The sequence below is a fragment of the Protopterus annectens genome, chromosome 1.part1 (genome assembly GCF_019279795.1).
Source record: "Protopterus annectens isolate FY-2018-M chromosome 1.part1, PAN1.0, whole genome shotgun sequence".
NCBI lineage: Eukaryota > Metazoa > Chordata > Ceratodontiformes > Protopteridae > Protopterus > Protopterus annectens.
Genome location: NC_056726.1, coordinates 501,282,443 through 501,309,194, shown reverse-complemented (window position 1 = coordinate 501,309,194; position 26,752 = coordinate 501,282,443).

Here is a 26,752-nt window from a genome sequence, read left to right as displayed (position 1 = left end):
GTGCAGACAAGATACTCTAGACAGCTCATCAACCTGCATGACTTACTAATTTCTTCACAGAGACTGCAGACTGCTAAGCTAACAGTCCATCAAGAATATATTAGTCCACTAAGTACCTATAACTGGGATTAATGTTGCATCATTTGACCTCTTCAACAGAGCTCTACAAGGTCTTTAAATAAAGGATACACCAGCCAGGCAAAGAGTAGGTAAAAATAACTGAGGAATAACATTACTGAGATCATCCATTGCAGCCTAAATTTTGAAATCACTAGAGAAGAGATGCTCAAACTCAGTCCATGGACCAAGTTCAACTCCACAGTGCCTTCAATCCCAAACAATAAAACAGCCCTGAAACTAACTAAAAGTCATTTTTATAAATTTAAGCCTTACATTGACTGCTACCTTTTCAGATGTCAGGGCATCAGTTCCATGTCAGGAAAAAGCGCATGCAGTTCAGCCACACATGTCAAGTCTATATGCAAACAGATTGCCAGAATAGCAATACAGATCAAAGCATGCTATTTAAAAATTACTCATAAAAGTACAATAAAACACACACACACACACACACACACACACACACACACACACACACACACACACACACACACACACACACTCACACACACACACACACACACACACACACACACACACACACACACACACACACACACACAAACCACAGAAAGCATTTTTGCATGGATGGTTATGCCCCAGTGTATCCCACCACCCCCTTACTTATATATGCTTAACAAACACAATCATGGAGAAATTTGCACCTCTATGAACTGTGCTATTTAAAGACAGTAGAACACACTTCAGCACTGAGCTCTGTTTAGCAATGAAATCCAATAGGAAAATACAGTTTTAGTTTAGGACAGGGTTCTCAAAGTCAAATGATAAGGGCAGTATGAGGACTAGCACACCCTGCCAAGGACAACATTCTCAAAAACAAAAAGATACATAATAAGAGCACCTGGGAGTATTGTGTAGTAGCCTTCCTCACCTAAATTATGGCGATTTGAGGGCTTCTTGAGGACTAAAGGTTAGCAGTCAAAGGACTTTTATGCTCTAAGCACAATACACAGTGTTAAAGCTATTCCTTAATGTGCAACTCTTTAAGTTGGTACTGTTTCCACACACTAAAATGAAACTGTATTCTGCTACAGGATTTGCGCATCCCAGCACATTTAAACCTATTACCACAGACTCAAACATCAGCACAGCTCTCAACCTCAGCACAAAAATCTGGACAAAGCCAAGAATAATAAGGGACAAAGCCCCAAAAATAAGGAAAAATTATATATACTGCTCTTAAAAACTTAGGAAGTTGCTAGAATAAAAGGTTTTGTGTTACCATGTATTTTTTGAAGGATATGAAGTCTAAAACTCAAATGGCAGTCATTATTTAGTGAATTCAGTCCTCACTGACTTGCTACAAAAATCCAGTAAAAACACAAATTTTATGAGGACCAGACCAAAAATATGAGATAAAAATCTGGACATTCTGTGAAAATCTGTATGGCTGAGAGGTATGGACATCAGGCAATTTGAATATATGTTGTTTAAATTTCTTACTTCAGATTTATAGTGTTTTACAAGCAGTCACTCAAAATAAGGACATGCTCTCAATGTTCTTCAAATAAATAAATAAACTAACCAGTTTAGCAACCATGATTAAGAAAGAAGTTAAAGGACTTGACAACAGTAAATAAAGGTACTACTTAGAAATAGGTTAGAGAGTCACTGAAATAACATAGATCAAAACAATCACTGACTTTACATTATTTGATACACAGTAAGTATCTTTTCATGGAAACCATGCTCATAACAGTGGTATATGTATATTGTGTCACATGCCGTTAAGTCCTTTTTACACATTCAGTCTATGCAGAGTCATAGTTAGGTTATATGACCCCAGAATGGTGCCACTCTCTAACCCAAAATTGACAAACCTGAGGAGCACAAAAAAGGGTCTTCAATATGCTGCATTGCATGCATATCAGAATTAATTAAAGAAGCCACAATAATACTCAAGACATCTTATATGAATGCCTGTGCTACACTTGAGTGACATCAGAAAATGCCAATCACACCCCCTGATGGCTTGAGCCCCCTTCATCCTGTCCAAGTTACGACTGAGTTTATGCATCACGTTTTCTATCCTCAGAAAATGCCAGTGCCCAGCTTCACTCTTATCTTCATTCACAGGTCTTATTTGCTGCCGTTTTTTAGAAAATCATACATGCTGGCTCTGTATGGCAGTCAGGTTGCATAAACCAGTGCCTTCTCACTTAGGCTCTTACCGGGTTTACAGCCAAGGAGACAATAAGTAAACTCAGCCACATCACCCAGTATTGGTGGAGACTAACAATGCCCTCCATTAAATAGATCCCTAAATATCCCTAAATATCCGAGTTGAACATTTGTAATCCCCCAGCCAGTCAGTCAGAGTGGTTTTAAAGATTGCTAGGGAAGTCCTCTGCTAGATAGGTAAGGGTAGCCTTTCCCAGAAATGGAGTATACATTGGGTTAGGTAACTGTCACACCATTTGACATTGTTGATGTGATAGTATAGCTTTAGATCTCTAATTTGTAATTTAGCACTGTTTAGTTTAGATGAAGAAGTTCAAAAGGTGGTAATTCATGCATGGCTTGGAAAGCAAAATAGAGATTACCACTCAGAAGTGTGCATAATACTTGAAGTGTGCATAATACGTAGTATAGGGACATGTTAAGTGTATCCGAGTAGCTAAGAGTACCGAGACCTGAGATATTTTTGGTGAAGAAATACTGAGATCTCTCAAGTTGGCTTAGGTTCTAAGTGAGGTACGTGCCAAAGGGGTATTATATTCAATTATGACCTTAATAAGGGTAGAATAAAGTGGGACTGTTATACCTTTGTACCACAAGGAGATATGACAAAGGATATATTGTGCAAGATAAAGGGATATTCTAACCACCACTGAGACATGGATGTCAAGGTGACTCTGTTATCAACTTAGGTACTCTGGTCTGAAGTCTCTGATGTCTGTGTCAGATTTAAGTGGAATTATATCAATGTGGTAATCAGTAGTGATTATAGATTTATCAAAGGAAACTGTGCTGCATTTTTTGGCACTAAGGGTAAATCTATGATTAGCACATCAGTCATTTCTTTGGTCTAGCCCATGATGGTATATTCAAATATCAGAAGGGAATTTGGTAGCCACCACCCCTCCCCAGTTTGAAATCCTGAGAAAATTTGATTAGCCATAGCATATTGATATCTGCTTTCATGCCAAAGAATATATATATCAAAGAGGAGGGGGCCCAGGACACAACCCTGTGGGACACTGCTGGTGATGCTTTTTTATCAAGAGCAAACATTCCAACCCTAACAGCATGAGGTCTATCAGATAGCCATTTTTTTATTTATTTATTTAAATTTGTTGACCGGGAGTGTCCGACTGGACGTGGGTCCATTTTCAGCGGAGGCCCACGGAGAAAAGCTCCACAGTAAAATAAACAGACAGTAGTTACATTGGATTACATAGCGATTAACAATTTAACATAGAAATTACTTACAACATATTTACAGATGAAGAACATAGTACATCAGTAGACAACTAGAATCTTTATCTGTGAAGTACATAACAGACATTAACAAATGTTACAATAAGAAGTTCCTGCTGTATAAGTACTAGGCTTATGAGCATCTGAGCTTGCTATCATCAAGGTAGTTAGTGGAGGAGAAAGAAAGGTAGTAGTTGGATGGGGTGGATGATATTAGAGTGGGAGTTGCAAGGGCATAGCCAGCATGTTTTTAGGTGCGCTTTTAATAAAGTTTTGAAGTTGCTGCATGATGGCACAGAGGTAATTGTGGGTGGGAGTGAGTTCCATAATTTGGCTATGGCGCAAGAGAATAGTGCTTCACCAGCAGAGTTATTGGCTTTAGTGATCTGCAAGTGATTTTTGTTGCTGGATCTTAGTGGTCTGGTGGTGCGATAGGGTTGGAGTAGATTCTGGAGGGATGGGACATGGATGGTTTACTAGTTTGTGGGTGAGTGGTGAGAGTTGATACCACTGAAGGAGGTGAGGGAGTTCAAGCCAGCCCAGTTCAGCAAGTGAGAGACAGTGGTGACTACGGTAGGATGCCCCTGTGGCGAATTTGGCGATTTTGTTGTAGCAGGTCTCTAGCTTGTTTAGATCACATTGCCTTAGGTTGGTATATACTGGAGAGGCATAAAGTAGGGTGGAGATAAGGTGGGAATTTGCTATTGAAATCTTTGCTGCTTTGGTGAGAAATTGTTTATTTCTGTATAATGCTCCTAGTTTTTGTGGACTTTTTATGGTCATGGATATGTGAATGTCAAATTTTAGTTTATTGTCTATTTCCACTCCTAGCAATTTGGTGTGTTCAGTTGGGTATATAGTGGTGTTGTCTTTTGCTGTGATGTTAAAGTCAGAGTTGTTTTGAGTATATTTGGTGGGTTGGAACATGAGTAGTTTAGTTTTGTTTGGGTTGAGTATTAATTGGGCATCGGATAACCATGTATCATTTATCCATCCAATAAGCTATGAGTTGGTTAATGTTGGTTTGGGAGAGTGTGTCAATAATCCCTGAATGAGGTATAATACTGAAGGCCTTGGCAAGGCCCACATAGGCTGTATGGACTTCATGACCCTTATCCATGACCTCAGTAACTCTTTCAAAAAATTCAACCAAGTTAAACAGGCATGATCTGCCTTTTACAAAGCCAGATTGGTGTGTATCTAGGGATTTGTCACATATATCATTATTAATTAGATCATATATAATATATTCCATAGCCTTGCAAGTAATACTAGAAATAACACTAGTATTACTTGCAAGGCTATAAAATATATTACAGATGTAATTTTCAGAGCTCATAGAGGGATCAATTTTAGTCAATGGCATAACAACAGCTGTTCTCCATTCCTTGGGGATGTAACCAGTGGAGAGACTCAGGGGGAAGAGCTGATGGACGGGTTTTGCTAGATGAGACTTAGCACTTCTCAGCAAAAATTTAGGGATGTTTTCAGGTCCCATGGAACTGGTCCTTTTAATTTTGGAAAGTGCAATAAATACTTTATTCAAAGTGATGTCAGGAAGGGAGGTCAGAGGAGGAATACGGTGGCGGATGGGAGGGTAGGTGCATTGAAGCTGGAGGAGAATTCATCCATAAGAATAATTGTAATGGCTTTGGGATTATAGAAGGAGGCACCATTTGAGAAAAGCTCTGTACAGAATTATTGGTTACTTCTAACCTTCCTAATGTAATTGAATAAGGTCTTACATTTGTCTTTTGAATTAGTTGTAACCTGATGTTCATAGACTGCCTTGCATTTCCTAATGATACATTTGAGAGACTTAGTAGTTTTACATACCTTTTATAATGATGAGATGGACAACTTGCAGAGATGGGTAGGATCTTTTCATTACAGACTTTGTAGTCAGGATAATTCTACCACATGACTTTAGATTTAAACTTGTCATTATGACTACACAGGACAGGTACAGTTGCCTCAATGCATCTAACCAGAAGGAAGTAAGATTTACTGAGGAAGACAGCAGCCTCAGGTAAAAGTTTTTCTGGGTAGCTGTACCATATGCAATTATAAATAAGATCAACAAATAATAAATGTTTTTGGAACAATCCCTGAAGGTAGAAGAGGTATTAGGGTCTGCAAACAGGTTTTCAGGGACACATATACAGAAAGATGGTTAGATTTGAACAGGGAGAGATTAACAAGCAGTCAGTGCCAATAGGGGAAACATTTGTGAGGATAAGATCAAGAAGAGTACCACCTCTGATGGCCGGGGGGGGGGGGCAATTTGGTCTGATGCATTTGTATTCATAAAGTCAAGAAATCTCTTGGTGTAATTGTTGGTAATATATAATTTTTAGTTTATGTGTGGATAGTTGAAATCAGCCATAAGAACAGTATTTGGTTCAGCACCTCTAACTGGTTAATTTATTGTACATGTTCCAAATGGGTCATAGATGGGGGGTTTATAATTTGTTAAAATGTGATAATTGATTTTATTTAATGTAACTAAAACCTCAGCCAGTTCCAGATATGGATCTTATAGGTTCATAGGTGTTTACTAGGCTAAAGACCACAAGGGCCTGTCTAGCCATGCATCCCAAATCTCTGACAAGTTCTGAGACGCTTGATAAGTGTAAGCAGGGGCCTGGGGCCTGGGAGATGAACCATTTACAGGTTACCTGTGTCCACTAGAGACATAGGTGCCAAACCAGGAATTAATTTCTGGTTTCCCATCCAATTGTCCAAGTTGCGCTTGAATTGGGTTAGGGAGGAACTCTGCTTCACATGGATGGGGAGCCTGTTCTATAGATGGGTAGTCTCTTTGATAAATACCTGTCTCTCCAGCAGGTCCTATTTATAACACAGGCAAGTTTTAAGACTTTGGAACGGGTAATTCTGGTACTGTTTGTTTAGTGGATATGCAGGAGGTCCTTCAGAGTGGGGTCTGACAATGCCCAAACACCCCCCCCCCCCCGGAATACAGCAGGATACAATGGGATTACAAATAAGTACATATACTCACCCCTGGTTGCCAGTGGATCTGAATGTATGATAAATATTGCACCATCAAAAAATGGAATGTTTTTGCACTTGAAACAAGTTTCTGTAATAGCAGAAATACTGATGTCTTCTTGGTTAAGGAAGGTCTCAGGTCAAGAGCTTTTTGTTGTTTAGGCTTCTCGTAAATAATAGTGCTACCTTTGTATTATCTGAAATGGGACTTGTTATGTTGGAATGTGAATCAGGTGAACCCTGCCTAAAAAGCCACTATGATGGGGTAGAAAATGTTTTAGCTGTTAGTGAGAGTTTAGTGGTTCATTTATTTATAGCATAATTTTTGATATATGGGCACTCTTCTAACTGTTCAGGAGGAAAGGAAATAGATCAGTATGAGTTAGCACAGAAAAGTGGATGAGATTTAAAATAAAATATTCTATTGCAGTTTACAATGGTGAAGGAGCAGAGTGCAACAACTCAAAGAAATTATTACTTAGTTATGGTGTATTGCATTAAGTCATGGATCATCTAAGCAGCAGGTGTAGCAGGATGTAGTAGTATTATGGAAATAAGATCCAAAAACAGTCAAACATGTCCTCTGTTTTTATTTTTAATTTACAAGCAATATTGTCCCCCTCTTTATCCATACATTGCTTTTTTTAATATGATTTATGTTGCAAAATAAGAACTGCAGCTTTTGGTAACACATTCATGAAGGAAAATAGTTTGCTAGTGCCTAATATGTCTGACATTGTAGTTTTTGGAATATTTCAGTCTATGATTCTTTAAGTTAGTACAGCTCAACCAGCTCAACTGCATTTTTGTTAATAAATCAATGCTAGAATATATATGTAATGTGTGTGTGTGTGTGTGTGTGTGTGTGTGTGTGTGTGTGTGTGTGTGTGTGTGTGTGTGTGTATATGTATATATATATATATATATATATATATGTATTTATATATATATATATATTTATATATTTATATGTTTTCTCAACATGCTTTGGTCAAGAGAGCAAATGGCTGGCAGGGGTTTAAAATCAACAATCCTAGGGGTAAGGGATTATATATAGTTACTATAAATAACAGGTTCCTAACAAAAGATCACATGTTCACAAGATTCCATGTTGAAATACCAAACTGACATCACAGAGAACCTAAAAACTCTTAACATTATGTGCTGTCACTGTGTGGGATTGCACTAGGGTTTTGTCCCTTACCCATTGCAGTGTGATCTGAAGTTTGCATATATAATTAGCAAGAAGTGGGGGTTGCAGATTTTGTGATCCTGTCATTGCATTCGGGTTTGCGGGTTTCAGTGATGCGGGTACAGTATTTCAATGTTCACTCTTGTGAACATTTGATCTTCTATCAGGGATCCCAAATAAGTAAGGGGTGGGGACATGGGGGCTTTGCCCCTCCTGCAAAAATAATGTGTTGTAATTTGCTTGTTCTGAAGTTAACCTTTAAGCAAGCGCAGAATAGTGCCAATATTGTGTTGTCGACTTTAATGTTTTGATGTTAAAGACATCAACATATGGTATGGTTGATGTACTATAATACATCTATATACACACACACACAAACATATATGTGACAGAGTCTACTTCATTTGATCAAAAGACCATTTGACCTAAACCCATTTGATCGAAATTTCATTTGATTGAAAACCAGTATTCAAGGCATAAAACTGGGATTTGTCTCCCTCCCCAATGTTGTGCGACACTGGAGTTGGTATATATAGTTGGGGGGGGGTGTGGTGGGCGAAGCCCCCATTTATTTACGTTTAAAATCTGTACTTTTTGTTTTATTTTCTTCTTTTAAAGGAAACTAGATGGGAGGCTTCGTCCCCCATACCCCCTAACTATAAAGAGTAAAATGGCAAACCTTTCCCTTAAAAGTTGATCGCAAAACAGGAACCAAAATAATGTGATGAAAAATTGGAGATCAACCACCACGTAGAATAAAACGAAGTCTTTATTACAAAGAATGAGCGCTTTCGCGTGCATCCAGGTGCACGCTTCTTCAGATTAGGTACAGAAACAATTGGTCTCTCTGTATATATAGCACAGCTATAAATAAATAATTAATTAATTCTAATTAGACAATTTACATTTAGTTAATACATTAATTGGTACCAACATTTTTGATAAGGTGCTAAGTTCTCTCAAGCACTAAGCTTATAGATTATCAGAGCAGAAACTAACAAGCTACCGATTAATCAAACAAGGTATAAATCATTTTATCACATCCCAGTTAAAAGAACAAATATGTTGTTACATAAAAAAGATAACCACCCAAATTGTCAAAATCTATAAACAAATAAACAAATAAACAAGTCTCGCAACTCAGCAAATAAATCTAAAAAGCATAAAAACTCTGTTTAAAACAATATATGCATATAGAACACAGCATCAAAGTGCTTGCATCAAGAAGCTTACATCAAAAAACTTGTAAAAGTTATTTAAAATCATGCTGGTGTGTATTAAAGGCATATATCATTTTCTAATATTGCCTAATATTCATTACAAAAAGTAAATATATATAAATATATATTTATATATATATATATATATAGATATATAAAAAAAATTTTATGTTACAAGTTCAATTAATGAATAAATATAAAAATTTCATCAATTATATATCTAAAGAGTGTTATTGTTTAAAATTATTATTATAACTTGATATATTGAACAAAACACTTTGTGAAATAGTAATTATGTTTGAACTAACTGAGTATCATGTAGTGATAAAACTACTTACAAATATATATGATCGTATGTATATATGAATATCAATAAATGTATATAAATAAATAAATAAATATATGAATAAATAAATAAATATTTAAGTAAACTATGTATCAGTTTTAAAAATAGTGCATATGTATAAAAAACTATCAAGCTGTGTGAGAACTGTGTTGAAATATGTATGGTATATATTGGCTATATGAGAAATGAAGCACGGAACCAATCGTATAACAAGCTAAAGATATATAATACTGAGTAGACATAAATCTGTGCAAGTGGATTATCTATAAGTATCAATAACAATACATAAATAATAGATCATTGATATTTTCGTTTCTTTAAAAAAGATCTGATACTGACATAGGTATTCAGGCCAGGATAATTTTGTGCCCGAAACCTGAAGATCCAGTCTAGTTCTAGATTTTCTAGATCATTAATATTGTCACCCTTTCTCATATTCAAAGATCTTTTTTGTAGCACCCTGAAAGTAAACTTGTGTTCTGGATATTCTATAATATGTTTAGACAGTGCATTTTTAGAATCTGCCTTCCTAATGGCATATAAATGTTCCTGTATTCTGTCTCTAAGCCTTCTTGTCGTCATGCCTATGTAGAAGGCAGGACACGACTCACATGTAGCTAGGTATATGACATTGCTGTCTTCACAATTCGCTGAGCACCTAAATTCAAATTTAAATAATAGTTCAGGATGTGAAAAACTCTTATTTTTAGATATCCATTGACAGGAATTACATTTTCCACATGAATGGGTGCCCATACTATATCTATTATTCAGATTGTGATTTCTCCTTTCATTACATAATATTCTTTTTAAGTTCTTTGTATTTTTATAAGTGAAGGTAGGTCTTTCACCTATTATTTGTCTAATTTCATCATTGGTGACTAGGATTGACCAATTTTTTGAAATGATGTCTGTTAAGTATTTGTTGTCACTAGTATAACTAATTATACATCTAACTTTGTGTGAATCATATTTTATATAGCCTCCATTATACCTATGGGAAATATTATGTCTCATCTGTAATGAGTCATTATCAGAAAACATCTCTTTTGTTCTAGCTACCATTTCAAAGTTATAACCCCTATCTAAGAAGAACTGTTCTAATTTATTAAATTCAACCTTACGTTCATCTTCTTCTTGGCAAATTCCATGGATCCTAGTGTATTGTCCCTTAACAATATTTTTGAAAGTGAATCTGGGATGCATACTTTCATATTGTAATATCGTATTTTTCCAGCATTTTTTCCTATAAAGTGACGTTTTTAAGCTACCTTGTCCATCTTTTTTGATATTTAGATCAAGAAAATTAATATTAGAATTTGAGTATTCGATGGAAAACCTTAAAAAATCTGTAGTCTTTTCTAAATCACATACAAAATTATTTAACTCATCTGGTGCTCCATCCCATATTAGAAGTATGTCATCCACAAATCTATAATATGCAAGGACCTTCTTGTAATTATGATGTGTAAATAAACATGTAGTTTCCCACTTGTAAACAGCCAAATTGGCATAGGTATTCACGCAGGGGGTGCCCATGGCCACCCCCCACTGTTAAATACAAAACAAATCATTAAACATCATAACATTATTAGTAAGTACTATCTCCAATAAAGCATTCAGTAGAATTTGTTCATGATTGGTGTATTTAAGACTTTTATTAAGTAAAAATCTCACTGCCTCCAATCCATAGGAATTTGGGATTGCTGTAAATAGACTCTTAACATCTAAGGTGACTAGCAAATGTGTTTCTGATATGCTACATTCTAAATTCCTAAGCTTATCAAGAAGCTGATAAGAATCCTTTAAAATGGACGGGATTTCCATAACTAGTGGTTTCAATTTTCTTTCAATATAGATATATTTTCAGTGACCCAATGATGTCCAACTACTATGGGGCGTAGTGGGGGAGGTGTTGTTCCCTTGTGCATCTTGGGCAATCCCTTGATGTAAGGTATGGTAGGATGCTCAATTAACAAAAACAAATAAAAGTCATAACTAATTTGTCTCGTTAACATCATATCATATAAATCTTGATGCACCTGGCAAATCAGTCTTTCAACAATTTTTACATCTATTACTTTATATGTATTGCCGTCTTGTAAAAGGAGATCCATGTACTGCAGATAATCAGTGGTGTTAAGTAAAACCAATCCCCCACCCTTGTCTGCTGGTCTTATCATGATCTTTATATTATTGGCTAAAGCATTCATGGCCATCCTTTCATCCCTGGTTAGGTTATGAAATACTGATAAATAACCTTTACTATACATTGAATAATGTTTATATAAATCGTTTTCACAGGCTTTTATGAAACAATCTAAGCATGGATGTAATACGGGCGTAAATGCACTTTTCCTTTTAAAACATTCAAAATCATTTTGCATATTTGAATTATTAACATTATGCTAGGTTTGTTTAAAAAACATTTTCAATGCTATGTTGCGTATAAAAACTCTTAAATCAGTTAATATATCAGAAATATTACCAATTTGGGCGGGTATAAAACTAAGACCTTTGTTGAGTAACTTGTAATCAGTTTCAGTTAACAACAAGTCAGATAAATTAAAAACCAAACTGTTTAGTCTCTTTGTCGACCTCTCGTTCTGTGGTTCCCCTGATAACTTCCTTTTGCCTCTTCCTTGGCTTGTCGATCTTCCCCTCGAGTCCCTTCTCGGACGTACTGGAAGCGGTAAAAAAGACTCTATATTCATTTGTTGCAGTTTAGGTTTAGCTCCTAGAGCAAGATGCGAAAACATGGCCATCTGGTTGGGTGGTGGAGTACTGGTATCTTCAAGGGGAGCATATCTGCGACTGCCAGACAACGCCTCCATATTAGTGTCATTCATTGTAGCTGTGTCAGTTAAAGGGGCAATATCCGATGTATCGGTGACAGTCTCTCTGCCTGTGCCAGTAGTAGCCAATTCGGCTCTTTGTGCCTCACTTCTTTGATTAAATCTCGGCCATACGAAGACTTGACCATTTACAAAGTCTCTATGGTCTCTCTGTAATTTGCGTAACTTGATTAGCTGCAGTCTATCCCCATAAGCACCAACCTGGCTGATTAGATTGTCAAGTTTGTTAGAGACCATTTCCCCTTTAAATCTTTTTACTAAATCTTTGTAGAGCAAATCAGTTTTTTCAGTCAAAGCATTCTCAATGGGAAGAAAGTAATCGATAAGTAATTTGATGTAATTGAAGCTGAGTTCTATGTTCAGCTTCTGCCAGTTCTTGAGTAACTCGGGGTGGCTGTTGCCGTAGGATGGCATGCAGAGGACCCTCATTCCTCTGGGGACCACTTTGAAATGAAGGCACGCCTCCAAATGTCGGCGCTGCCATATCAATCTGAATTGCTTATACAAGTTATTTTCTAATTCTCTGTATAGTGGATTAAATTCTGTTAACAAGTTGACAGTACCTGGTTCTGTTGTGTTTGGTTGAATCGACAGTTCCATAGTAAGTAACAGATTAGATTTCTTATCAACCAAGTTATTCCATTTGGCGTTGGAATGATTTCTTTCAGGATTATAGTCCAGTTCCAGTGAGGAGCCCTCCATCGTGTAGGGATAGGTAGGCAAGAGTGAAGGCAGCAAATAAAGAGTAAAATGGCAAACCTTTCCCTTAAAAGTTGATCGCAAAACAGGAACCAAAATAATGTGATGAAAAATTGGAGATCAACCACCACGTAGAATAAAACAAAGTCTTTATTACAAAGAATGAGCGCTTTCGCGTGCATCCAGGGGCACGCTTCTTCAGATTAGGTACAGAAACAATTGGTCTCTCTGTATATATAGCACAGCTATAAATAAATAATTAATTAATTCTAATTAGACAATTTACATTTAGTTAATACATTAATTGGTACCAACATTTTTGATAAGGTGCTAAGTTCTCTCAAGCACTAAGCTTATAGATTATCAAAGCAGAAACTAACAAGCTACCGATTAATCAAACAAGGTATAAATCATTTTATCACATCCCAGTTAAAAGAACAAATATGTTGTTACATAAAAAAGATAACCACCCAAATTGTCAAAATCTATAAACAAATAAACAAATAAACAAGTCTCGCAACTCAGCAAATAAATCTAAAAAGCATAAAAACTCTGTTTAAAACAATATATGCATATAGAACACAGCATCAAAGTGCTTGCATCAAGAAGCTTACATCAAAAAACTTGTAAAAGTTATTTAAAATCATGCTGGTGTGTATTAAAGGCATATATATATGTATATATATATATATATATGTATATATATATATATATATATATATATATATATAAAACTATATATAAACCAACTCCAGGGTCGCACAACATTGGGGAGGGGGACAAATCCCTGTTATTTGCCTTGAATACTGGTTTTCGATCAAATGGGTTTAGGTCAAATGGTCTTTCGATCAAATGAAGTAGACCCGTGTGACATATATATATGTGTGTGTGTGTGTCTGTGTGTGTGTGTGTGTGTGTGTGTGTGTGTGTGTAGATAGATAGACAGACAGCTCTATATATATATATATATATATATATATATATATATATATATATATATATTAGTAGTTAACCATTATGAATTAAACGCATAAAACTCAATATATTAAACTGCAAAAATAGAATTTAAAAAAGTATTTCCTTACAACACATTCACTGGGTCATCAAAGTGTGTTTTTACATTACAGCAAATTTCAAGTGCACTAAACATATTACAAACTCATGATGCCCTTCGAGAGTGCAGATTTTGAGTTTCATGCCAATATCTGATGTAGTTTGTCAATAAACAAAAGATGCATTTACAAGCACTGGCCTTTCCAAAACAAGCAAGCATCAGTGTGCTGGAGACACAGCCAAAACTCCTTAGGAAAAGCTATAATATAAAAATAAAATAAAATGAATAACCGTGTAAGTTTTGTCATTTACCTAGGATTAAAACGTGGATATCAGTGATCCATCACAGCTTTTACTGCTCACTTCTGCTGTCAAAGAAATATTATAATTTCATTAGATAAGTGTGACATTAATTTAAATAAGAAAATGATTGATCTCAAACCATTCCCAAGAATTAAAGAACTAATAGTATGGGATTTCCTACAGTACAAAGATAACACACTTGGTAAGCTAAGAGAAAAATTCAAGTCGCCTGTTATAATTACATTCTGAGACAAATTATATCAATAGTAAACCTAAAATATTCAAACCACAAAATAGAAACACAAAATACAGAAAATACTCAAAACATAATCAAAGCTCTAACAGCTAAAGAAGAAATGTTATCAAATTCATATAAATTAATAAATCACCAATCAGTGTTACTATACTCAAAATACTGGGAAAACGTAAATAATAATATCTCTATAATACAAAAACAAGAAGCCATTAATAATGCCCTAAAACTTACACCTTTCAAAAATCTCATACACACACAACTGATGATTAACAATAATGCATATTATACCCCAGCTGTTCTCAAACAATTTGGTTACAAAAAAGCTCACTGTGTCCCTTCTGCTCTAGGGAAGATGTGGATATTCTGCACATCTTCTGGAGCTGCGAGAAAATCTCCAAGCTCTGGTGTTCTCTAAGAACGCAACTAGAGAAAGTTGGATATGCAAAAACCACTCTCTCTTGGGAAACAATGATCCTGCATATTATTCCTAGTTCAATCATAGGAATGCACAAACATATCTTGGTTACAGTATGCGCACTACTTAAATTCTATATAGCTTAAGAATTGGGTCAATAGCAAAAACATCTCATGGAACAACTTTAAAGAAATGGCAGTTAAATATATCACCTCTCACAAACTAGCTACTAAAAGTATTAAAAAAAGATTTTACTTCCAAACATACTGGAATTCTCTCCTAGAGACAATTTTGATCAACATACAGAATACTTAAAATTCAATGTCAGGTAGGTGGCTGATTTAAAATAAATCCTCTGTTATTGAACATAAATAGTTGCATCACCGATATAGAAAACACACATCTGTGATTGAACAAAAGGATGGCTTCCAACATTGTATATAATGTAAATATTTTTTTTCTCTAGGTTTTGGAAAACTTTAAAGTTTTTTCTTTTCTTTTCTCTTTCTTCTTGTTTTTTCTGTTTTCTTTTTCTTCCAGTCTAGACAATTAAAGGTTTCCTGCATATACAATCCATATTCTCAACATTCTCAGCATAACTCTGCACTAAGTAATCCCTAGCTATGTTGTAACCATCTCAACTGTAAATCATAAAGTTTCTTGCAAATGTTTTTCTTTGGAAGGTTTGGATACCTTTACTCAATCATGTATTACATGCTGTATTGTCTACAATCATTTTGTACTTTTACTTTTATTATGTATTGTGGAAAATACAATAAAAAGGATTTTTAAACAAAAATAGATGTGTGACATATTCAGTTCTTTCAAAACTGCTGCTGAAGAAAGAAGTTTGGCAAGGAGAACGTAGCTGCAATAGCAAAAGACAGTACATCAGCCAGGATTCAGTTTAGACAAATGGTTTCATATTCCATGTAAAGGAACATAGTGAGCCTAATCGGGTCACATTACTGAAGCAGCATCTGTAAGGGATCCCGCAGGAGGCATTAAGTGATGCATATGGGATAGGGAGGGTGAGGTACTAGGGGAAATGGCTATTTGTTGTGGTTGTAAAAAAAAAAATGTTATGTACTCACCATAATGTTACATTTCTGTTCTCCATTTTCATTCTTCCTCAACTGATGGGTTTCAGATCCAATTCGGATCAACTCGGCCACTAATTCTAGATCCCTGGATCCAATTCTCAAGCTCCTCTCTTTATCCATAATGCCCTGCCAGCCTAACATATCTCAGATTAAGTTTGCTGTCCTTAGTACACAATGAATAACACCTTGAGAGAACTCAAAAAAGGATAGATTAAGAGAATAGAACAGGAGCTCAAACAAGGAACAATAGTTCCCAAAGTAATATCCCTTAGGTCTCTCCAGGAGCAAAAGGAAGAGGGTTAGGAGGGCGGGAAGTAGAGGAAGAAGAAAAATGGATAACAGATGTAATGTGATGAGTACATAACTTTTTTATCTGATGTTGTCATTTTCATTCATTCCTCAAATGATGGGACAGAGTCCCCATCTAGATGAAGCTTGGGTGGTCCTCATGAAAGGATGTTTTGGTGTACCATGGAGCCAAAAGCAGCTCTGTTTCCAGAAACTAAATCCAGTTTGTAATGAGCAATGATGGTATCAACACTGGACTAAATGGCAGCTGCACAAATGTCATCTATGGAATGTTTTGACCAAAAGGCTGGAATTAGCTCTAGGGGGCTTTGGCAAGGATAATCCTCTTTTACTATAGACAAAGGATATGCAATTAGTTAACCATCTGGCCAGAGTAACTTTAGAAACTGGCCTGCCTAATCTGTTTGGTGAAAAGGATACAAATAACTGATCAGTCTTCTGAAATCTTTGGTCCGATGGAGATAAAATCAAAGTTGGAAAGAAAACTGAGAGGTTAATGATATGGTTGATATTAGACTCAGAAGATACCATAGGCAAAAAGGATGGGTTGGTCAGTAAAGATACCCTGTCTTTGTGGAAAACCATGTAAGCAGACTTGGAAGAGAGAGCTGGGAGTTCAGATACTCTTCTAGCTGCTGTGATAGCAACTAGAAAAATGATTTTTCACGACAAACATCATAAGGTCTGTCTTGCTGAAGGTTTAAATGGGCCTTGGGTCAGACCTTGAAGCAGGATAGTGAAATCCCAAAGAGGGGTAACAACTTTTAATGGAGGTCTAAGCAAGAAGGTTCCTTTGAAAAAGGCTTTCCATAATCTGGAAGAAGCTAAAGAAGAATTATTTTCACCCAGATGGAAATTTGAAATGGCAGCCAACTGCAAATTAATAGCAGAAAACTAGCACTTTCATCAAAAACTGAAGCTAAAAACTCAAGTACACCTGGTATAGGGGCAGGAAAAGGGCCCAAATTTCTCTTAAGGGCCCAGAAAGCAAATCTCTTCCATTTACTTTTGTAAATCTTCCTAGCAGAAGCCTTTTGTGAAGATAATAAAATATGATGGACCAAGGAGGAAAGCCTGTGCTGTCTATTAATCAGTGGAACTGGAGAACCCATGCAGCCAGCTTGAGGCCTGTTATGTCTGGATAAGTCATTCCTGTCAGGGGGGACAGTAGGTCTGGACTGGGGTCCAGTATCCAGGGCAGAAGCAGAAGATGAGGCCACAAGAAAGGAAAACAAATTTGATGAAGCCAAAAGGATGCAATGAGGATAATGGTGGTCTCCAACTGGTATGCTTTCTGTAAAATATTGAGGATTAGAGGTAATGAGGGTAAGCAAAGAGGAGACTGGTGGGCCAGTCATGGACTAGAACATCGCTTGGTGACTCCTCTGTTGGAGGGACCAGGGCAAAGAACCTGCTTTACTTGTTATTGAGGGGAAAAGTGAAAAAGTCAAACCATGACTGACCTCAACTACGGAAAATTGTCTCTGACTCTTTGACCTTGAAAGACCACTCATGAGGCATCATAATGGACCTGCTTAGTTTGTCTGCAATCACATTGACCTTCCCTGGTATGTGCATTGCTATGAGAAAGTGGCTGGAAGAGATTGCCCACTGCCACACTCTCATTGCTTCTTGACATAGAGGATAAGATCTGGTTCCTCTCTGTTAGTTGCTGTACCAGACTACTGATATATTGTCCATCTGAACAGCGACAGTCCCGGAGGGGAGAGTGCCTTATAAGGCCTGCAATGCTTGGAGGACTGCTCTCATTTCCAGGACAGTGATATGTGCCTTGGCCTCTTCTGTCTGGGGATCATGTACTTTGGACTGTCTTACCAAGTATTGCCCCACCCCCAGCCCTGTTGGGAGGCATCCATGGTTGCCATGGCCATGGCTGGGGGAGGACAAATGGACAGCCTTGGGAAACTTCATCTGAGTGAAACTACCAAAGAAGACACTTTTTGCAAGATTGTGTGATCTCGACTGAGGCAAATAAAGGCTGCTGAAGAATAGACCACTGTACTGATACAGTCCACTGCTTAATTTGCATGTGAAGCCTGGCTAAAGGAACTGTGGTAATAACTGCTGCCATAGATCCTAAGGTTTGCAAGATTAGTCATGCTGGAAGAAAGGGATTTGAGATCACTTTCTTGACCTGGGATTTGAGTGAATGAATTAATGTTGAAGGAAGACAGGCTATCTGATTGACCATGTATAGACAAGCATCCATGAACCCCAGACTGCATAGGTGCGAGATTGGATTTGCTGCAACTGACTGTTATGCCTGGGTGAAGACACAACTTGAGCAAGTAGTCCCTAACCTGTAGAAGTAGATGTCTGGTTGGGGCAGTTAGGAGACAGTTGTCTAGATATGGAAACACTCTGAATCCCAGCAGTCTCAAGAGCTACTACCACTGCCAAGCATTTGGTGAACACCTTAGGGGGTGTGGTGAGGCCAGAGGGCAGTGCTCTGAACTGGTGATGACTGGCTTCCAGCCATAACCACAAATATCTTCTGGAGCACGTGTTTATTTTGATGTGATAGTATGCATCCTGAAGATCTGCTGAGCACATCCAATCGTCCTTTCACATTATGGTTTAAATGGAATGAACCATGACCATCCAGAACCTTGAATACTTCATATATTGGTTTAGTTTGCTCAGATCCAGGATGGATCTCAAGCCCCCTGTCTTCTCTGGCACTAAGAAGAATCTTTAGTAGGTTCCAGATCTTATCTGGTCGGGGGGGGGGCCTTCTGGATGACTATTTTTCTGAACAATTTTTCTATTTTTAATGCTGCCGTCTACCTCTGATTGGGGGGAATATCGGGGATTCTTTTCATTCTTGCAGGGAGAATTTGGGAAAATGATATAACCTCTGCATATAATTCTCTGCACCCAGGAATCTTTTGTGATGGATGCCCAAGCTTTTTGGTACTGAGACAAATGCTCCCTAACTGTTTCCAAAGGCAACAGTCAGGCAACCTTTCAGGAGCACTGGTAGGGTTTTGTCTGAGAAGGAATCCTGGAAACCTTGCTTCTTTAGGCCATGACTGCTGTGGGGACTACATCTACCATTAGAGTTCACCCTTTTGTCTCTGGGAGAACTATAGCCTCATGAGTCTTGGAAAGGACCTAGGGAATTGTGAAACCACATCTTTTTACTTCCTCAATGATTACAGGAAAGGGGCCTTTGAGGAGTTGAAAAACAGATCCCTATGACAGACAAAGTCTCTCCTTCTTGCTTACTTCTGGAGAGTGTTTCTTTTACTTTTGGGCAAAATAGGGAAGATCCATGAAATGGAATATAGATAAATAAAGACTTGAAGGGCTTCACAAAATTACACAACTGTATCCAGGCATGTTTCCTAATGACTGTGCCTGAACCGGCTGCCCATGAGGTACCCCCTGCAGCGTGGGATATCAACCACTTGAATGCGTTAGTTATTGACTGAAGTATGGCCAGTTGTGAAAAGAGACTGTTCTGGTCCTCCACAGACATGGACCCAGAAAAAGAAATTTGGAGAGCTCCTTAGTCAAATCTCTTTGCAATCTCATGAAATTTGCCAAGTAATTCAATGACCACAGAGCAAAGATCACTGAAGCATAAACATGCTTACAGAATCTGTTCAAAGCCCTAGATTTCCTGTTAGGGGGATGGACAGAAAAGCTCTGCTCTGCAAGCTCTTTCTTAGTGGCTGCTCCCACAACCATGGCATCAACTGTGACACCCTCGACCCTTGCTCCAAGTGTGTTCTCTTCTTCGGGGGGGGGGTTAAAAATTTAAATGGATCCTTGGGGATGGCTTCACAGTATCTGTTTCTTCCAATGCCTACAGCAAGAGATGAGGTTTATAAGTTAATCAGACAGTGGGGGGGGGGGGGATTACCCAAGACATAGCTAGGCCAAACCTGAAAGCCTCCAGGAACACCAACTTCTCTTGGGATGGAATGTCAGAAGACCAATTGCCTTTTTTTTTGTTTTTAATTTCTCCAAGTCTTTTGGGTTTCTAATACCATGACAGGAATGGACCCCATTCCTAAGTCAAAGTACGATTAAAGTTCATAAAATTAGTATTTTTCAATCTTTTATGTCAGTCAGAAGTGCTCTTTGCAGCACCCATAATGTGCCCAGTAATTACTCCTTCTGCAGTTCGTATGGAGTTACATGTATTGGTAACATATCTAAATACTATTGTAGATTCTTTTTTATAAGCACCGTTGCTTCTACTACTATTGGAATTGACTGGGTATCTTTCTTCCACGTTGCTCTCGTGTCTGCCTGCAAATCCTGATACTTTATGACTTTATGTCTCTCTGTATGCAAGATACTGTAGTCACTGTGTGTGGCCATTTTAATGATCAATGCTACTTTTGTCTTATCATAGACCACTGTATCCAGTTTTCTAGCATCTATCTTTTGAACGGTTGGTAATGGGTGATCCCGTGTAATGTAGACTTCATCATTTTCTATGATACTTTGTGGCTCATGTTTCCAGTGGTTTTTAGCCACTTCAGTACATAATGTTTGCACAATCCCCAGTGCAACAGTCTTGCCACATTATTATACCTTTCAGTATACAGTCCCTCTGCCATTAGTTATGTCACAACCAGCAATGAGGTGTGCAACTGTTTCCAATTCTGTTTTACAAAACCTACATTTGTCTATTTTTCCCACATGTTCAATGGACATAGAAAACCCAACATGTACGTAGCCCACTATCTTGTGCCGCCAATATTAAACTTTCATCTCTTGGTTTGAATTTGCATCTCAGTAACCATTCCCGCATTTGTTCCTGATCAACATGAGGTTCTTCCATGTTTTCTATACTTGAAACTATATTTATGCATTTTCCATATTTCTGGCCTTCTCATCTGTTCCTTCACCTTATAGTATTTCTTTTGTTTTTTGGCACATTCAGTTGCTGCCTGATTTTTATCTAGTTGTAGTTTGATTTCCATTCCTGCTAGACGCCGATATGCTTCTGGTAGATTAAGCAGGGAAGTCATCTTAGATTTATTCTCCTCATGCTTCAACACTTTCACTATGACTGGATCTTGTGAGGTCAGCAGATATGTATGCAGTCTCACAATTGCAGAGCTATCAATCAATTTCAAAGAGGCCCATCCCTCCTTTGGAATGGGGAATGTATAATCTTGGTATGCACTGATTTTTACAAATTATTTTGGTAAGCATGAAGCATCTTTCTTGTTTTACTGTCTAATCTATCCAACACGTTTTGGGGCCAGTCAATCACTCCAAAACTGCAAGTTAGGACAGGAAGAGCAAACTGATTTATAGCTTGAATTTTGTTCATAGATTTCAACGCTATTTTCACGATTAAATTAAGTCTTCTAAGTATTCCTTATTGTTTTATTAGCATCTGTTCATATTTTATTGTTGATCCTTCATCAATTCCCAAATATTTATACACTCCCTCTTGCTCAAGTTCTCTTATTTCACATTCTTGTCCCAAACTAATGTTTTCCTGGTGCTGCTGTTTTCCTGCTTTAAAGGTTGCTTTTGCACATCTATCAAGACCAAATGACATTCTTATATCATCTGAAAAAGTTATGACAACTTGCAATTGTGCTTTCAGTTCCTCATCTGATGAGCTATACAGTTTCAAATCATTGACAAAGAGAAGATAAGTCTTTAGACTTTGTTGTTTTCTAGGAGCCACACTATAGCCATGGCCTAAGCTGTTAAATTGACTGCTTAATAGGTTAAGGGCAAGACAGAATAGCAACTACGACAGAGAGTCACCCTGGAATATCCCCCTTTGAATTTTTATCCCTGAAATAATAATTTGTCCTTTACCATGGCTTAATTGCAAAGTAGTCTGCCACTGTTTAATGGGCACTGTAATGTAGTCAATCAGTGTAGGGTGTATCTTATATATTTTAAGCACTCTTTTATCCATGAATCTGGGATACTATCAAATGCTTTTTTGTAGTCAAGCCATGCCATACTTAGATTCTTCCCCTTTTTACAGTTCTCCACTATGACTTTATTTAACAACAAATGAAGCTTAGTTCCATATGACTTTCTTTTATTGTCTTTTTGTTCTATTGCCATAATTGAGTTTTCTTCTAAATGACTATAAGTCAGCATCAATTCCAGTGTATAGTTTAGATGTTGTCAGACGATACGTTATCGATCTATAATTTTTAGGGTAGTTTGCAGGTTCACTCTTAAGTAGGAGCATTTTTTTTCCTGTTGTTAGCTAGGTTGGTGTCTGTTCGGGGTGGGCATATAAATAGTTCTTACTCATGGCTAAATCTTCATGCAAAGATGTTAATACTTTTAACCAGAAGTTAGGCACTGTATCTGGCCTGGAGTTTTCCACTTAAAGGCTTTTCTTAACTTCGTTTCAGTCTCTCTGACTGTTACTTCATTCCATTTCATATCCTGTACCTTTAAACGTCTTATTATTTCTTTTACTTCTTCTATCCATTTAGCATATTTGTTATGTTCCACAGGATCTTCATAGATACTTCTCCAAAATGCATCTATTTCTTCTTTTTTGGTAGCCTTTCAATTCCTTTTTCCTTGTTTCTCAATTCTCTTTAAAACTTTTTTGCTATAGGAGTTCAAGTATGTCACCAAAGGAGACATATTCAGATGGAGTTCTGGGGGACCCTTCCTCTTCATTAAAATCAGTGTCCTCAGTTAGAGATTCCTGAGGGGAATCTAAGTGTCTCCTTTTACACATTCCCTTCCAAGGATCCTCATCAGAGGGATGGTCTGTTGAAGTATCAGAAGTTACAAGGGAGCCCTGAGGGAGTGACTGCAGACTTCAATGGGCTGGCTGTCTTAGTGGAACAGAAGAAAGAGGCTCAGAGCAAAGACCAAAAGGTGATAAAGATATGAGATCCAAGGGGGGGGGGTGTCCTTTCTCTAGGTGAAGAGAAGGCCCTCTCCACAACCTTGAAGGCAGAATCCATAGGGGAGACTGAAGCTGGAAGTATCACTGAATCCCTCGAGGCGCTCCGCCCAAAGATGGAGTTAGACTCGAGCTGTCCAGCACCAAAGTTTGAGAGGCAAGGATGGCTCTGATAATTTCAGAATGAACCCCACTCTCCCTGATCCAGTGCCAACACTTCGGCTCTGAGAGTCTTCGTACTCCAAAAGGTTTAGAGCCGGACGGCTCAGGGTAGCAACCGGAGTCGAAGAATAACCTACCTTCAGATCTGATGAGGACACTCTCATGGAGGGGTTCCAAAACCACATGCCAGATAAGAGAAGGAGTAACCAAAAGAGGACTTGTAATGGGCAGGCTCACAGATCTGATGGGAGCCGGAGCTGGAATTAACCCCCTCTGGATCTGAGCTATGAAGAATTTCCTAATCATCCTATCCACTTCAGCCTTGAACAAGCTCCTGGAGGACCTAAGCAAAGACTACTAGATGGGGTTCTGGAGTTTTTATATGGAGACTCCTGTAAAAATGGAGAAGGAAATTGAGCAGGTATCAGATCTGGCAAATAAGGCGATTGTTTTCAAGGAGATTTCATTTCTGGAGTAATAAAATTCATGGGAGTAGGATCTAATTTTTTTTTTTAAATTTTGGATATTGCCGCTAAGGATGGACCTGAAGATGTTGATGGAGCAGGAGACCTTATTCTGGTATCCTTGCCTTTGGAAGCTGAATCAAGCTTTTCTTTGTCCAGTTTCTTGGAGGAGGTTTGAGCCCCAGTTGAAACAGAAGAAGAAGAATAAGAAAGGAGGCCCTTCAAAACAAATTTGTTCCTTCTGTCAGTAAGTGTCCTGACTCTGAAGCTAGCACAGATGGAACATCCAGAATCCAAATGAGTAGAACCCAAGCAACAGACAAATTCACTGTGGGTATCTGAACTGAGAATTTTGTGCCCACAGGAAATGCATTTTTTGAAACTAGCTGGCTTGTCTGCCTTAATGCAGACCAAGAATATTAATCCAAAAAGAAATAACTACAGCAGAAAGGCAAAATGTATATGTAAATATGTATGTATGTATGTGTGTGTGTGTGTGTGTGTGTGTGTGTGTGTGTGTGTGTGTGTGTGTATATATATATATATATATATATATATATATATATATATATATATATATATATTTATTTATTTTTTTAATTAGAAAACTACCAAAAAATAAAGTGAGAAATACTCTGTAATGGGTAGAAAGGGACAAAGGGGAAGAAAAAAAGCAGAGGTACCAATGATGGTACTTGAGAAAAAATGCCAAAGGTTCGGTTGAAGGGAAAAAAAGAAAGAATCTGCCGTGTAAAGGAAAAACGAAAACTCTGAAATTAAGGAGGACAGGTGAAGAAGCTTAAGGGATAGCCCTGTTCAAAAATAGATAGAAAAACTCACCATTTTACAGTAAATTATATCCAATAGCTTGAGAGAGAGTGTCTCAGCATATGTAGTGATATAGTAGCAAACGAGATTTGAGGCATGTTAGGCTGGTAGGACATAATGTGTAAAGGGAGGAGCTCAAGAGTTGGATGTGAGGATCTGGAAGAAGTGGCTGAGTCAGATCTGAAACAGTCAGTTGCAGACTGAATGAAAATGATATCACTAGAGCTGAAGCTTAGTCACTTAGGTCAGATTTGGTACAACAACAATAATACACGATCAACAAACAGGAGTTACAGTAAAGCAGAACCCGTACTGGATGACAGCACAAAAAAACAACAAACTCAGCAACGTACCACATAAATTTAATGAAAATAGCCTTCCTCTGTGCAAATTAAAACATGCTCTTAGTTCCTTTAAAAACACATCCTTATTAATGCACAGCCAATCATATACAATATCCAATTAAACAATTTACATACAATTGATAATATATAAAAAGAAGACATAGAAAATATATACATAAGATCCATTCTACTTTAAACAATACTATCTACGTTTAAGGACTGGTTTAAGGGTTACTGTTTGGTTAATACCCGGTGGGTGATCAACCTGCAATCGTAAAATCCATTCATATTCTTTAATCTGAAGTGGACACCAGCAAAATATTGAGACAGCCAATAGAAAGGCATCAGTAGGTAGTAAAACTGGGGTTCATTATCAAAACAATAATTAGTAAATGCACACTGACTATGAAACAATATGAGCAAAAAGGACAGCAGAACAGCCAGTGAATAGCCACCAATAAAGTACTAAAACTGAAGTTCAATTAACAAAGTGATAACTAGCAAATGCACAGATCAGGTCCATTTACTAATTAATAATTCTCAGGCCAGTGAACAAGTAACAGCGATGTACAGCTTCAAGCTTAACAATTAAAATCAATTACAATAGTGCAACTGAGCTGAGACACAGAAGACAGTGAACTATGTATGATCTCAACAAGGATGTAGCAATTGCTCTACCCATTTTCGAGGGATGTTGTGCTGATAACCAAATAACATTTATATTGCCTCTCAGTGCTACACTTCAGTGTGCCAGAATGAGCAAATTTCCAGTTAGTTAAAAACTATAAAGCTCTGCATAATGCTGAAGGCAGCCAACAGAAGCCAACCCATCAAAAACAGACACTCACTCCTTTCAATGGAATGCAAACATAGGTAACTGTCAAACTGCAGCCTCTGCTCTTGCAAGAATGCTGTCATTAAACTAGATTTTTTGCATGTTACCAAAGAATCAGAATTGTTTACTGGATTTCAGCTAAGCTATAACCATGTGTCTCAAATGGCCTATGTATCCGTCCTTTAGCAAAATAATTTCTAAAACAATGCTGAGATCCTATTGTTTATAATGGATATCGCAAGCTCCCAGTCTTTCATAACTACCACTTTTTTCATTAACTAGTGCTCTGTACCCACTATATTTTGAATTCTCCTAAGTATTACATATCTTTATATTTCTGAAGAGATCAGTTATCCACTCCCCTAGTCATTGCAAGAATCTCCTTGTCATACTGAATGTTATGAACTGGCTTTATTCTTCTTTCATCAGAGTTCATCATAGCACTAGAGTAAAAATGCCTGTAGATTACAAAATAGGAAAGTCATAAATTACAAGAAAAACTGATTATCACTTACTTATCCTTCAATATGTAAACTGTAACTTTGATGGCTTTCTGACAAACCAATTTACCAGGTGGTTCTAGCCATCTGATAAAGGTCTTCAGTTTATATGCCACTCCCCATAATTTAATTCTGCTGTTGTTCATAGTTTCATAGGTGTGTACTAGGCTAAAGACCCTGGAGCCTTTACAAGCCTAGTACAAAAAAAAATTGCCAATGCAGTGTTCCACCTGATGTTAGTTCATAGTGCCCCTATCCAATAGGACAACTAGAATGATCCCTGGAGTGAACTTTCTGTTACCCATCCACTCATCAAGATTTCTCTTGAAGAGAACCATTGAGGTGCTCTGCTTGACATGAATGGGAAGCTTATTCCAGAGTATGGGCAGTCTTTGGGAGATAAACCTGT